At 38.5% G+C, this 16,695-nt stretch overlaps 1 protein-coding gene across 1 annotated transcript in view; it reads left to right on the forward strand.

Annotated features, from left to right (window-relative positions):
* LOC123768518 (zinc finger protein 665-like) overlaps positions 1-16,695 on the forward strand; it is a 212,760-nt gene that overhangs the window by 129,927 nt on the left and 66,138 nt on the right. The window lies entirely within an intron of this gene.

The following is a 16,695-nucleotide window of genomic DNA, read 5'->3' on the forward strand; positions in this document are numbered from 1 at the left end:
GAGCACATCTAGGTGATCATCTATGCCTATAAACAGTAAGTTTATAGGCATAGTTTATGTGCTCACCTAGATGTGCTCACCTAGATGTGCTCACCTAGATGTGTTCACTTAGATGTGCTCACCTAGATGTGCTCACCTTGATGTGCTCACCTGGATGTGCTCACATAGATGTGCTCACATAGATGTGTTCACCTTGATGTGCTCACCTAGATGTGCTTACCTAGATGTGTTCACCTAGATGTGCTCACCTAGATGTGCTCACCTTGATGTGCTCACCTGGATGTGCTCACATAGATGTGCTCACATAGATGTGTTCACCTTCATGTGCTCACCAGTAAGACACATGGTGGTGATGTACCATGGGAGAGTGGGCCTGTAAGACACATGGTGGTGATGTACCATGGGAGAGTGTGCCTGTAAGACACATGGTGGTGATGTACCATGGGAGAGTGTGCCTGTAAGACACAAGGTGGTGATGTACCATGGGAGAGTGTGCCTGTAAGACACATGGTGGTGATGTACCCTGGGAGAGTGTGCCTGTAAGACACATTGTGGTGATGTACCATGGGAGAGTGTGCCTGTAAGACACATAGACATTCACCTAAAAAGCTATGCATGCTATTGGGTGTCCAAGAATGTAATAACCCTTGTATACGAAAAAAAAGTAATATATAATATATTACTATATTATATCTTAATTATGTAAAATTTTATAATTCCTATTGTTTAGCTTTCTAAGTTTTCTCAAGCATTACATGGGTTACTGTGTGCAGGTGTTTAACATTAGGGCCATTACAGGGGTTACAGTGTGCAGGTGTTTAACATTAGGGCCATTACAGGGGTTACAGTGTGCAGGTGTTTAACATTAGGGTCATTACAGGGGTTACTGTGTGCAGGTGTTTAACATTGGGGCCATTACAGGGGTTATTGTGTGCAGGTGTTTAACATTAGGGTCATTACAGGGGTTACTGTGTGCAGGTGTTTAACATTGGGGGGGGGCAGGGTCCAGGCAGATTTCACATATAGCTGTAATTAGGTCAGTTTCAGTCTCATCTGTCCTGCACCTCGCAGTGTTCTACAATGTTAAAGATTTTTCTTTTAAACCATTTCATATATTAATGTGCCCCAGAGACATCATCTATAACTTTTGTTACTCCTCTGCATGAACCTTTTGTTTCTAATTTCACCCAAAAAATTATAAAACTTTTTCCTTGAAAGATTATCGGCTACTTTTGATCTCACAATATTATCTTTCTCTTTCTTGATGATATTGAGCCCTGTTGCCGCACCTGAGCTGGGGCCACCAACCGTCTCTGGGCCCCCCTGCTTCTTTACATAGGTTATGCCAAATGGTCTGGAGCACCCTGCAACTTTCCATAGAGTTTTCCAAAAGATCTGGAGCACCCTGCATCTTTCTGTAGGTTATGCCAAAAGGTAGATCTATTTTGAATTTCCCTAACATGATTATTCCAACCAGGCATACTACTTCTTTAATTGGTTATAAGATAAATGCTCTCTTCCCCTGCACTATCTAGCACTGAAACGACTGATGTGAAAAAGTCCTTGAGATTGTTCTGATGCAAATTGCACTGAATAATATTACAAGCAATTGCATCACTTGTGATTTGAGTATTGGTTAAGCAGGCATTTAAACTTATCCAGGTCAGCAAGAGTGGCCTTCCTACGTTTAGGTGTGTTCTAGGGAGGTTTATGTTATCTTTGGCAGCAGCAACTTGTGAGTGAGGTATATTGGAGGTGGCCATGGCAGGATGATACCAGGACAGGTTGTCATCACTGACAGCCTTATACTTAAAGGTGTGACCAGTTATATCATCAATAAGAAAATGATCAATATGAGACCTTCCATTCCTATCTCATGACATAAAGCTATAGTAATAGTAAATAAATCATTAATAGCAGGATTATGTAAATTTTCAGCATCCATGAATTCATTAAACAAATTTAAGTATACATCTTAGCGGGTAAAATCAGTGTTAAAAATCACCTACCACCCCATGAGTTCAGCATTATGATACAAATTAGTCAATTGATATATTCCTGATCATATATTTCCATACTCATCTACACAGTTGATATTGCTTGTGGAAACCATGCATATACACACACACACACACGTAATCAAATACTGCTGAGCACCTTTCAGGCCCCTGAGCAAAGGGGTCTGACATCTGAGTGGACAGCACATCGGATTCGTAGTCCTGAGGTTCCGGGTTCGATCCTTGGTGGAGACGAAAACAAATGGGCAGAGTTTTTTTCATCCTGATGAGTCTGTTCGCCTAGCAGTAAATATGTACCTGAGAGATAGACAGCAGCTGCAGGCTGCTTCCTTGGGATTGTGTAACAAAAAGGAGGCCTGGTCGAGGACCGGGCCGTGGGGGACGATAAGCCCCGAAATCATCTCCAGATAACTATAGGACACAAGTATAGCAGGAGTGAGCCCTGATACAATATTGACAACCTCAACTTTACATTGCATATGGTTATGCCCAGGATAGCAGCAGCACCATAGGGTCTTCCAGGACCTGACCAGTCAATAGACATGTCAATACTGGCAGTGGAAAAAGAACTATCAATAAATTTGAAGTGGTTTTGATATTCATAAGATGTAAGCCAGTGTTCTTGCAAAACAAGAATATTTTGCACATACCAAAATGCTTTTAACGTTCATATATTCAGGGTTTGTTATTTCTCTAATTACCTTAATAACCGGGAATTATAACTTTACAAATACTGAAGCATTGTCATGGGGGTAAATAAACCATATTACGTGAAGATCATTTATGTGCTAATTAAAACAACACTTATAGTCAGAGGACAGTAAATTGGAATGTTCAGACAATTGTCAAGTAATAATAATATAATAATTAACAGGTTTTAAGAGCCATCTATTGCACATTATTCTATCTATAAATAATCTGAACTAATAATAGAGCCTAAATAAATAATAATTAAACATCATTCACATCCATCAAGACAAGAAATTAAACGACCAATCAAAACCATATAGGTTACTCCTACATCTCATAATACAGGCCAAAATTAATCATAAATATACTTATCAATTAAACAATATTCAAACTAAGGACTTTACATCAAATTTTTTAAATCACTAATTTAAAAGCAGACATTCTTTTATATTAATAAATTGTCAGATTAAGGCATTTGTAAACAAATGAAATAAATATTAGTAATTAAGCCTTCGATGAAATACTCCGCATTATAATACAAATTCTGGAGTCACTCGTATATATGCAAACTTTTGGTTTATAAAATACCAGATATAAGATAATACAAATATCAGAATCAGGCTAATATTATTGCCAGATTCATATACAGTACTGTATATATATATTATATATATATATATATATATATATATATATATATATATATATATATGTCGTACCTAGTAGCCAGAACGCACTTCTCGGCCTACTATGCAAGGCCCGATTTGCCTAATAAGCCAAGTTTTCATGAATTGTTTTTAGACTACCTAATCTACCTAACCTAACTTTTTCGGCTACCTAACCGAACCTAACCTAAAAAGATAGGTTAGGTTAGGTTAGGTAGGGTTGGTTAGGTTCGGTCATATATCTACGTTAATTTTAACTCCAAAAAAAAAAATGACCTCATACATAATGAAATGGGTAGCTTTATCATTTTATAAGAAAAAAATTAGAGAAAATATATTAATTCAGGAAAACTTCTCTTATTAGGCAAATCGGGCCTTGCATAGTAAGCTGAGAAGTGCGTTCTGGCTACTAGGTACGACATATATATATATATACTGAAGCAGAATATACTAATATATATATACTATACATTTTATATATATATATATATATATATATATATATATATATATATATATATATATATATATATATATATATATATATATATGTCGTACCTAGTAGCCAGAACGTACTTCTCGGCCTACTATGCAAGGCCCGATTTGCCTAATAAGCCAAGTTTTCAAGAATGTTTTCTCGACTACCTAACCTAACCTAACCTAACTTTTTCGGCTACCTAACCTATAAAGATAGGTTAGGTTAGGTAGGGTTGGTTAGGTTCGGTCATATATCTACGTTAATTTTAACTCCAATAAAAAAAAATTGATCTCATACATAATGAAATGGGTAGCTTTATCATTTCATAAGAAAAAAAATAGAGAAAATATATTAATTCAGGAAAACTTGGCATATTAGGCAAATCGGGCCTTGCATAGTAGGCTGAGAAGTGAGTTCTGGCTACTAGGTACGATATATATATATATATATATATATATATATATATATATATATATATATATATATATATATATATATATATATATATATATATATTCGCATGTTCGTCATGCGAAACGGACGTCATACAAAACGAGTGTCTCCCATGTAACCAGTGTGATGATTCGACATATATATATATATATGTCGTACCTAGTAGCCAGAACGCACTTCTCAGCCTACAATACAAGGCCCGATTTGCCTAATAAGCCAAGTTTTCCTGAATTAATATATTTTCTCTATTTTTTTTCTTATGAAACGATAAAGCTACCCATTTCATTATGTATGAGATCAATTTTTTTTTATTGGAGTTAAAATTAACGTAGATATATGACCAAACCTAACCAACCCTACCTAACTTAACCTAACCTATCTTTATAGGTTAGGTTAGGTTAGGTAGCCGAAAAAGTTATGTTAGGTTTAGGTTAGGTTAGGTTCGGTAGGTTAGGTAGTCGAAAAACAATTAATTCATGAAAACTTGGCTTATTAGGCAAATTGGGCCTTGCATAGTAGGCTGAGAAGTGCGTTCTGGCTACTAGGTACGACATATATATATATATATACTCTATATGAGTTTTATAATTGCCAGTCTCAGGATAATATAACTGCCAGATTCAGGTTAATATAATTGACAGTCAGGCTTTGATACTGTAAGCCATACCTACCTTTTACTTAAACTTAATCATTACAGAATCTGAGGCCTTCCTGATAACTATATTCTATCATATCTTAATGATAGACACCAATATGTAGCCATTAATGACATAACCCCCCCCCCCCCCCACATCTCTACTGTAACCGTAGGAGTGCCACAGGGCAGCATCTTAGAACCTCTCCTATTGCTTATATACATCAATGATTTACCAAATGTCTCTAACATCCTTAAACCAATACTATTTGCTGGCGATACTACCTTCATCTATTCAAACTCTAATGCATCACACAATAAGTAATATTGTAAACAACAAATTGAAACAAACTGGATGTGGTTGGATGTCAACCAACAAACTAAATATAGAGAATATAGAGAACACTCACATACAGTACACAGGCAAAGTCTCAAACTGTTGGTATATTCTCAAAAATCACATATTATATTTCCCACTCTTCTGTCCTTTCACTATACTATTCCCTAAGCTATTCCTGTTTAACATAATGATAATGCTAAAGATGATAATGTTTTTTGAGAAACATACATAGAAAATGGGTTACACGCACAATGTTGGATGTCTAGATAAAGCAAGAATATACTATGCTTAAAGCCACTAATATGCACAGTGTTTCAGACATGCTGTGGATAAACACTTAAAATTAATTGCTAAAAATAATTGAGATGAAAAGCAAAAGTTGAACAAAAGTAGAAAAAATAAAAAGAATGACATTAATTACAGAACAGCTGATGGTAATTTTAACTAAATAAACATGGTAACTTTTTTTGTTTACTTGGCATATAGCAGTATTACAAGTTCAGTCATTATTCATTATTGTTTAATAATAGCAAGACATAGGTTGACAATCAGTAGGTAAGGTAGGTTACATGGCATTTATTAGGTAGTACTTAGTTTCTCCCTTAAACTGGTTGAGAGAGGGACAGTCTTTGATGTTATTGGGAAGAACATTTTACATTTTGGGACTCTTGATTTGTGGAATATTTCCACTTTGGCTAAGTCGCACTCTTGGAATATCAAATAAATATTTGTTTCTAGTGTGGATTTAAAAGATTCTGTTACAGCCCCCTACCATGTATTTAAGAACAGGTTTAGCATTGTAGTTCAGTGTTTCATAATATATATATATAATGTCATACCTAGTAGCCAGAACGCACTTCTCAGCCTACTATGCAAGGCCCAATTTGCCTAATAAGCCAAGTTTTCATGAATTAATTGTTTTTCGACTACCTAACCTACCTAACCTAACCTAACCTAACTTTTTCGACTACCTAACCAAACCTAACCTATAAAAATAGGTTAGGTTAGGTAGGGTTGGTTAGGTTCGGTCATATATCTACGTTAATTTTAACTCCAATAAAAAAAATGACCTCATACATAATGAAATGGGTAGCTTTATCATTTCATACGAAAAAAATTAGAGAAAATATATTAATTCAGGAAAACTTGCCTTATTAGGCAAATCGGGCCTTGCATAGTAGGCAGAGAAGTGCGTTCTGGCTACTAGGTACGACATATATATATATATATATATATATATATATATATATATATATATATATATATATATATATATATATATATATATATATATATATATATATATATACATATATACATATATATATATATATATATATATATATATATATATATATATATATATATATATATATGTGTGTGTGTATATCACGAAAATAAACACGTGATTAAGAATGTGACAATGTCAGACCACGGAGGAAAATGAAACAGGAATTTCTTTAAGTACTTTCGTATATTAAATACATCTTCAGAAGGAATCAATTTACTTCCTTCTGAAGATGTATTTAATATACGAAAGTACTTAAGGAAATTCCTGTTTCATTTTCCTCCGTGGTCTGACATTGTCATATATATATATATATTATATATATATATGTCGTACCTAGTAGCCAGAACTCACTTCTCAGCCTACTATTCAAGGCCCGATTTGCCTAATAAGCCAAGTTTTCCTGAATTAATATATTTACTATATTTTTTTTCTTATGGAATGATAAAGCAACCCTTTTCTCTATGTATGAGGTCAATTTTTTTTATTGGAGTTAAAATTAACGTAGATATATGACCGAACCTAACCAACCCTACCTAACCTAACCTAACCTATATTTATGGGTAAGGTTAGGTTAGGTAGCCAAAAAAAGCTAGGTTAGGTTAGGTTAGGTAGGTTAGGTAGACGAAAAAACATTAATTCATGAAAACTTGGCTTATTAGGCAAATCGGGCCTTGAATAGTAGGCTGAGAAGTGCGTTCTGGCTATTAGGTACGACATATATATATGTCGTACCTAGTAGCCAGAACTCACTTCTCAGCCTACTATGCAAGGCCTGATTTGCCTAATAAGCCAAGTTTTCATGAATTAATTGTTTTTCGACGACCTAACCTACCTAACCTAACCTAACCTAACTTTTTCGGCTACCTAACCTATAAAGATAGGTTAGGTTAGGTTAGGTAGGGTTGGTTAGGTTCGGTCAGATATCTACTTTAATTTTATCTCCAATAAAAAACAATTGACCTCATACATAATGAAATGGGTAGCTTTATCATTTCATAAGAAAAAAATTAGAGAAAATATATTAATTCAGGAAAACTTGGCATATTAGGCAAATCGGGCCTTGCATAGTAGGCTGAGAAGTGAGTTCTGGCTACTAGGTACGATATATATATATATATATATATATATATATATATATATATATATATATATATATATATATATATATATATATATATATATATATATATATATATATATATATATATATATATATATATATATATATATATTCGCATGTTCGTCATGCGAAACGGACGTCATACAAAACGAGTGTCTCCCATGTAACCAGTGTGATGCACTGTGTTTATTGTGAAATTTCCCTAGTGTGCATGACATCAAATGTTCCCCAAAATATAATTTTTCTTTGTAAAATGATAAATTACCGTCCCTGAACATGTCTATGTAAAGATAATTACCAAATTCCACTTACTTTCGCTGTGAGGGCGTGGACAAGGTGCGCTGTGACGTCATCAGGGGCTGGTCGCCCGTGTGTGAAGCTCCCAGACATGGTCGCGCAGGCCATTCAAGCACCGCGTGTTGCCACAAATATATTTTCAAATATTTTTCCTATGCATTTCCAATGCGGTTTTATTTGTTTCTTTTATCGTATATGATGCATATTTGTGACCTTTACAATATGTATACAGTAGAATGTTCATAATTTTCCATGAAACTGTGATACATGTGTCAGTAATGTGTCCACAATAAATGTTTATTGTCACAATATTACGTGGTAAAAATTCACTAATATTACAATATGTACAGTTTCACATACTATTTACACAGTAACACACTGTATTACACACTCAGTACTTTGGAGGTGCATAATAGTCAACGAAGTAGTCCATGGTACACAGCGCGACTTTGCTCTCCTTGCACCAGCTACAGATAGATTTTTGTTTCCTGTTTCATCGTTCTGTGTGCTTGCAAATAATGCACTCGTGTGCACCCTTGGCTTTAGTACTTGTAGGTGGTATGTAGCCAAGCGTGTAAAGCATAAAGTAGTATTGAAACGATTATAGGAAAAGCTCAATTTGTAAGGTAGTCTTGAAAAGATCGCTTTGTAAGGTCCCACACAGGAAGAGATTCAGCTAGCCTCAAAGAGTGTCCATCAGTCAGGAAGAGATTCAGCTAGCCTCAAAGAGTGTCCATCAGTCAGGAAAAGATTTAGGTATTCTTAAAAATATCAATGAACACCACCACAATGGACGCCGCTAACACTGTTCATCTATGCTACTTGTATCAGATGCATCATCACTGAACGCAGAAAACGATTCATCTATGTATCATCTATATACATTAGAGATGGCAAGGGTGGGGCTCAGAGCTACACCTGGATACGCTCGCTGTATCATCCTCATAGGTGCTGTATCACAGGCATCCGACCGTTGTGTTAAGCCCTTATTGCGCCTAGCTTCACCAATGTTATGACCCTTATGTTCTTCAAACAATAGGGTCTGAATTGCACTGACTGAGTACAGTCTTTCAACACCGTGTGGGACAGGTGTTTGAGAGCCAGAGGCACGTGTGCTACAAATGGTTGCTCACGCACTACTAACCCAGCCAGCAGCCCTTGTCTTTCATATTCGTTATAGCAAAAGGTTCGTTCAGTGTTTGTTGGGTAGGCTGCTCCATTATGACAATCTTTCTTTGTTTCAAATGTGTTCCATTTGTTTTGTATTTGTCACTTACGTCTCAATAATGGAGCAGCCTACCCGACAAACACTGAACGAACCTTTATGACATTTGTCCATTTTCCAAATTGTTTCAACAGTTCTTTTATTTTTTATTTTTTTTTTTTTTTTAAGAAACATGGAGCAGTCGACCTGTAGACCACCGAACGAACCTTTTTGACATTTGTACTGGTTTTCAAAATTCTTCATTTTTTTTATTATTTACGTTTTTTGTATGTAAGAAACATGGAGCAGCCTACCTGCCGACCACCGAACGAACCTTTTGCTATAAGACAAATGAAAAATAAATATTGAACACATTTGAAGAAAGGAAAATGTCATAATGGTTTATTCAGTGTATGTAAGGTAGGCTTCTCCATTATTGAGACGTAAATGACAAATAAAAAACAAATGGAACACATTTGAAACAAAGAAAGATTGTTATAATGGAGCAGCCTACCTGCCGAACACCGAACGAACTTTTTTGACATTTGTTGTATATCAGATATTTCAATTCTTTTTTCCTACAAAAACGTCAATGCTTTGCAACATCTCAGCAGTCACCCTTTTATATCCCAGCATCATTAGCATCTTTAAACAAGAACAACATAATTTATGTGCATCGTCGGAGGCGTCTAAGAATGTGCAAGCAGCAGCGCGACCCCACCATGTGGTGTTGACGTTACGCAAACCAGCGTTCGTCATACGGGACGATTTGACGCCGATCGGGCCGTTCGTTACCCAAAATATTCGTCTTTTGGGGCAATCATTATGCCAGGTACCACTGTATATATATATATATATATATATATATATATATATATATATATATATATATATATATATATATATATATATATATATATATATATATATATATATATATATATATATATATATATATATATATATATATATATATATATATATATATATATATATATATATATATATATATATATATATATATATATATATATATATATATATATATATATATATATATATATATATATATATATATATATATATATATATATATATATATATATATATATATATATATATATATATATATATATATATATATATATATATATATATATATATATATATATATATATATATATATATATATATATATATATAGTGCACTTGATAGGGTGTGAAGTGACTTAGACTTAATATCTAAAATATTCAATGATTTAGATTTAAGAAAGGGGGGGGGGCAGAATGCTGTCTGTGGCTTCAGTTTGTTATTGTTCTAATTGATGATTTGTCTTGAGTAATTAGAGATCATAGATAATTTAGGGAGAACCCCAGGCAATGATACCAAAATTGTGATAAGGACAGACGAGAGGCCAATAAAGCTTAACCAAGGTAGAGGGTGACGTACATAATATCTGATTTAGAAAAGAATGCCATGTGATTTTATAATATTTTTTAGCTATAATTTGTATGTGACACTAGTATTTCAGCTTTTTATCAATGAGAACATCATGGAATTTACCATCTACTTTATTACCAATCTGGATATTGCCAATTCTTAGGATTGGAGAAAATGAGGGTTGTGTAAACAGCCAATAAAACTGGCTTGAGGTATTGAGAGGTATTCGGAATGTCATTAATGTTGATGAGAAAGAGTACGCAAGTAATTATCAAAAGAGGGCACCAAGCCCGGAAGGCTACGAAGCACCATCAACTGTGTGGGATATAAAAAAATGGCATATATCACTAAGGATGCCAATTCGAAAACAAAAGTGCATAAGGCAGACAATATGAAAGGTATCTGATTCATCAAGGATTCTTTCGAGGAACAAGTGACCACGAGGGACAGTCAGGAAACAAGACACACATACCTCCTGGAAGTCTGGACATTCAACAAGGATATGCACGACAGTAAGAGGGACAATGCAGATTGGAAAATAAAGAGCAGGGCGGCGCTCCATTAAGTGCCTATGAATTAAACATTTATGGCTAATACGTAATCTCATTAGAGCCATTTCTCACCACCAATTATGGTGATGGGAGGAGGGCCATGGGGACACACTACCTTTAAGAGTATGCAGTTTGTCACGAGTAACAGAAGACCAACAATCCTGCCAATGGGTAAGGATGGAGGAATGAATAACTGGGTAGAAGTCAGAATAAGGAACACCTTTAAGGGAGATGGGGCAAGTGCAGATAGCCTCCTTAGTGACAGAGTCCGCACGCTCATTTAAGGACACAAATATGGCTGGGAAACTGGCAAAATTCCACTGTCCTAAATCTGTTGGAGATAAGAAACAGCCAATGTTGAATTTCGACTACAACCGAATGAACTGGATTAAAGGGCTCCAGAGCCATGAGGGCACTGTGAGAGTCAACTACAACAATAAAGGAAAATTGACAGCAAGAAAGCTGTTGACAAAGAGCATACAAAATAGCACAAAGTTCTGCTGTGGAGATGCTAGTCTCTGGATGCAGGCGACACATAGGTGTGGTCAGGAAAAACAAAAGAGTAGGCTACACCATCTGCAGACTTTGACCCCATCTGTGAAGACGGAAATGGAGCGGAAGTGTGAAGAAAAGTGTGCAAGGAAAAGTACGACATAAGCGAGAGTGAGGAGGGTGTTGTAGGGACTGTGCAATGTAGCAAAGACAATAGCGATCATGGCGATCCTGTAGATACAGTATGCCTGTTTCATCATACCAGCTTAGGGTAGGAGTCAAATGCAAGGCACCAGAGCTGAGGTATAACCCATTATGATGCAGAGCATCAAGACAGCATAGAGTAGGAGAGGCAGACGAGTAAGCAAGACAACCATACTTGAGTTTAGACAGCACGAAGGTGGAGCGTGCTCGTATCAGCTCCCAAGGAAGTATAACTTACCTTAAGTAAATTAAGGACCTTAGAGCATCCAACTCAGAGGTTAGAGATATGGGGAGACCAAAACAAACGAGTTTCAAAGATTAACTCCATAAGTTTAGCAAAATCTTTGCACAAAAGGGGATTACCATAAAGCGACAAAGGGGGATGAAGAACGACCTACTTCCGAGTAAAAGTCATCGCAAAAGTTTTAGTTGTAGAGAACTTGATGCCATGATTGGTGTCCCAGGATGACACGGCATCAATCGCAAGTTGAAGTCGCCGTTGAAGGAAAGGCAAGTCATCACCTTGACAGCAATGGGTAAGATTGTCAACATAGAGAGCTGATGAGATTCCAGAGGGAAGGGAGTAAAGAAGACCACTGAGGGCAACCAGGAAAATTAGTAAGTGCTCAGAACATTACTGTGAGGTACACCTTCATATTGCCGTAAAGAGGCAGAATGGTACAAACCATCACTAAAGGAACGATTAGAGCGGAAGCTTCGTAGGAAGAGGAAGAGATTACCACGAATGGAGTTGGGACAAAATATGGTATCTCCAGGTGGTGTCATATGCCTTTTCCAGGTCAAAAAAAGGACAGCAACAACAGAGGTGTTTGCAGTAAAAGCAGTACATATATAGACCATGTTCACCAAGACATCAGTCATGACACTTGTAACAGCCAAATTGAGAAGGTAAGTGGTGGCGATAGTGTTCTAAGAACAACATCATAAGGACATTGAACATACGTTCAAAGAGTTTGCAGACGCAACTCGTGAGGGCAATGGGGCAGATGTCCTTAGCAGCTATCCCTAGAGACCCTGGTTTCTGAATAGGAAAAACCACCACCTGAAGCCAGTTCTCAGGGACAGATGATGACTGCCAGATAAGGTTAAACAGATTCAGTATACAGTATACTGAAACCATGCATTGAGAGAGGTGACATTCATTAGGAGATGTTTCGCTTTCTGAGCCCGCTGCCATAGAACCGCAGAGAGTCAGGGCAGACTGGTGTTCGGAGAGAGAGATCATTATAGAGAAGCTGGAGATGCATGCGAAAATCTATAGGACAAGATTCATGAAGGTGCTTACGAATAAGGAAAGATGAAGGAAGACTAGAACTGGAGCCACCAGTCGAAAAAGGGGAACACAGTTCGGTGGCGACTGACACAGGATCCGCCACAATAGAATCATGGAAGTGAAGGACTGGTGAGACATCTGGAACAAACTTACCCGCAATCTTACGGATTTTCTTCCAGATCTGGGGCAGAGGAATATCAGACGTAATGGTGGAGACAAAAGATTTCCAACTCTCAAGTTTAACTGTACGGACCGCAGTCACCTTATAAAACAAAAGAAAACAGCCGTCTGTCTGCATCTGTCTTTCTTCCAGGCTGCACTCTTACAGAGGACAGTCGAAACACCCAGCATTCCACCTGGGAACGCACTTCCGCATGCCCCTGGAGGTAGAGCAAGGAATAGAGTGGAGGGCAGCGTCTAATATGGTGTGATGAAAAAGGAGTAGGGCTCGACGGTGAGGCAGATAGGAGAGGTCAGAAAGAGTAGCATGTAGAGTGAACAGATTCCAGTCAGCCTTGGCAAACTGCCACCTAGGGAAGGAGAGAAAAGGGTGAAAAGAGAAAAAGGTGACAAGGATGGGGAAATGGTCACTGTTATGGAGGTCACGAAGAACCTGCCATGTGAAATCTAAATAAAGACAAGACAAAAAAGAGGGAGGTGGTGATGAAGAAGAAGAACTACAGGAGGGGTAAAAGTCAAAGCATGACAACAGGCGAGAGGAAGGATGTTGCAAGGACCGCGCAAGATATCAAAGACAGTGGCGATCACGGTGATACTGGAAAGATAGGAAGGCAGTATCAACATACAAGCTGAGGGTGGGAGTCGAACGAAAGGCACCAGAGCTGAGGCGCAACCCAGTACGGTGCAAAGCATCACGATGACGAAGAGTAGGAGACGAGTAAGCAGGGCAACCATAATCGAGTTTAGACAGGACGAGAGACGAATGTAAAGAGAGGAGTGTGCGGCTATCAGCTCCCCAAGAAGTATGGGACAAAACCTTAAGGATGGTAAGGGTCTTGGAGCATTCAACTTGGAGGTAAGAGATATGAGGCGACCAAGACAAACGAGTGTCAAAGATTAACCCCAAAAGCTTAGCGGACTACCTGAACACAAAGAGATGACCATAAAGCGAAAGAGGGACAAAGAACGACATGCTTCTGAGTAAAAGTCATAGCACAAGTCTTAGACATAGAGAACTTGAAGCCATGATCAGTGGCCCAAGATGACATGGCATCAATCGCAAGTTGAAGCCACAGTTGAAGGAGAGGCGAATCATCATCCCGACAGGAAAGGGTAAGATCGTCGACATAGAGAGCGAAGAAAACACCAGAAGGGAGGAAATAAGACCATTGAGTGCAACTAGAAAAAGAGTAGTGCTCAGAACACTACCTTGGGGTACACCCTCATATTGCCTAAAAGGGACAGAGAGAGCGGCACTAAGCCTAACTCGAAAGAAACGAGAGATAAAGCTTTGGAAGAAGAGAGGGAGATTACCACGAAGGCAAGATGAATGAAGTTGTGACAGAATATGATATCTCCAGGTGGTGTCGTAAGCCTTTTCCAGGTCAAAGAAGACGGCAACAACAGAGGTCTTCGCAGCAAAAGCAGTACAAATATAGACCCTCCAAGTTTGCCAGGACATCTGTTGTGCTGCGGCACTTGCGAAAACCAAATTAAGAAGGGGAGAGGTGGTGAGTGTTCTAAAACCCACATCAGACAAACGTTAACCATACGTTCAAAAGAGTTTGCAGACAACTCATGAGAGCAATAGGGTGGAAGTCCTTAGGGAATGTCCTGAGAGACCCTGGAAACATAACAGGGAGGACGGGTAGGACAACAGCATCGAGCCAGTCCTCAGGTACTGAAGATGACTCTCAGACCCGATTATACAGACTCAGTAGATACCGAGACATGCACAGAGGGAGATGGTGAAGCATCTCATAATGAATGCCATCGGAACCCACTGCCATAGAACCACAGAGGGACCGGGCAGACTTAAGTTCAGAGAGAAGGGATCGTTATAGGGAAGGCTGAGATGAGTGCAGAAATCTAAAGGACGAGATTCAAGAACAGGCTTACGAAGAAGGAAAGATTAAGGAAGATGAGAACCAGAGCTAACAGACGAAAAGTGGGAACCCAGTTTGGTCGCAACGTGCAAGGGGTCCACCACAAGAGTACCACGGAGGTGGAGGACCGGCGAGACCTCAGAAGCAAACTTACCCACTATCTTGCGGATACCCCTCCAGATCTGCGGCAGAGTATTTTCGGACGTAATAGTGGAAACATAAAACCTCCAACACTCACGTTTACCTGTACAGATGGTCCTACGGACCACTGAACTCGCCTTCCAAAACAAAAGACAAAAATCAGCCATCTGCCGGCGGCGGTGTCTCTTCCAGGCTGCACACTTATAGCAGACAGCCCAAGCACAGTCCACATTCCACCAGGGAACGCACTTCCATGTTTCCTGAGAGGTAGAGCGAGGAAAAGAGTGGAGGGCAGCATCGAAGACGGTGTCATGAAAAAGGAGGAGGGCACGAGGGAGAAGCAAAATGGAGAGGTCGGAGAGAGTAGCACAGAGGGTAAATTGATGCCAGTCAGCCTCGGCAAACCGCCACCTAGGGAAGGAGAGGAGAGGGTGAAAAGAAAAAAGGTAACAAGGATAGGGAAATGGTCACTGCCATGGAAGTCATCAAGAAACCGAAATGTGAAATTCAAGTAAAGAGACGACAAGCAAAGAAAAAAATCAAGACAGGAAAGGGTGCAGTCCAAGAGTCCAAATGAGTGGGCTCATCAGAATTCAGAAGAGACAGGGAAGAAGAGAGGACAAACGGTTCGAGAAGGCGACCCCGGGTGTTTGTCAGAACATCACCCCAGAGGGTATGTCGACAACTGAAATCACCCAGCAGGAGCACAGACTCTGGCAATGAGTCCACTAGGTGTTTAAGATCGGGAAGAGAAAGCGGCACATTTGGGGGGAGATAAATGGAACAAACTGTGTACCATTTACGCACAAATACACGGGCAACAGAACATTGGAGAGGTGATGGAAAAAGTAAGGGGATGAAGGGAACATCAGAACAAATCAAAAGCAAAAAAGTTATTGGCCCCAGCAAAATCTGAAGTGGGGGAGGCAGGGGGAGAGAAAGGAATAATCACGGAAGCGACCAGGATGAGCACCAAGCATCGGCTCCTGGAGACAGACACAAAGGAGTGAAAACTGTGAAATCAAAAGTTGGAATTCATGAAAATTAGCGTAATATCCATGAATATTCCATTGAAGAATAGACATCGACAAAAAGAGAAGGGACAGGAACAGAGAACAATGAAGAAAAAAGGTTAAAAAGGAACACAGCATGTCAAAGAAGTGCAGGATCAGGATCAGGGTCAGCGAAGTCAGGGATAGTGGGCATGGGTAAACTGAGTAAAGATGGAGGGAAGGGAGTGGGAGGACAGACCACAGCCAGATGAGCAGGGTCCAGAGGAGGAGGCAACCGAGAGGGACTGTCAAGGACAGCAGGAG

The sequence above is a fragment of the Procambarus clarkii genome, chromosome 17 (genome assembly GCF_040958095.1).
Source record: "Procambarus clarkii isolate CNS0578487 chromosome 17, FALCON_Pclarkii_2.0, whole genome shotgun sequence".
NCBI classification, from domain to species: Eukaryota; Metazoa; Arthropoda; class Malacostraca; order Decapoda; family Cambaridae; genus Procambarus; species Procambarus clarkii.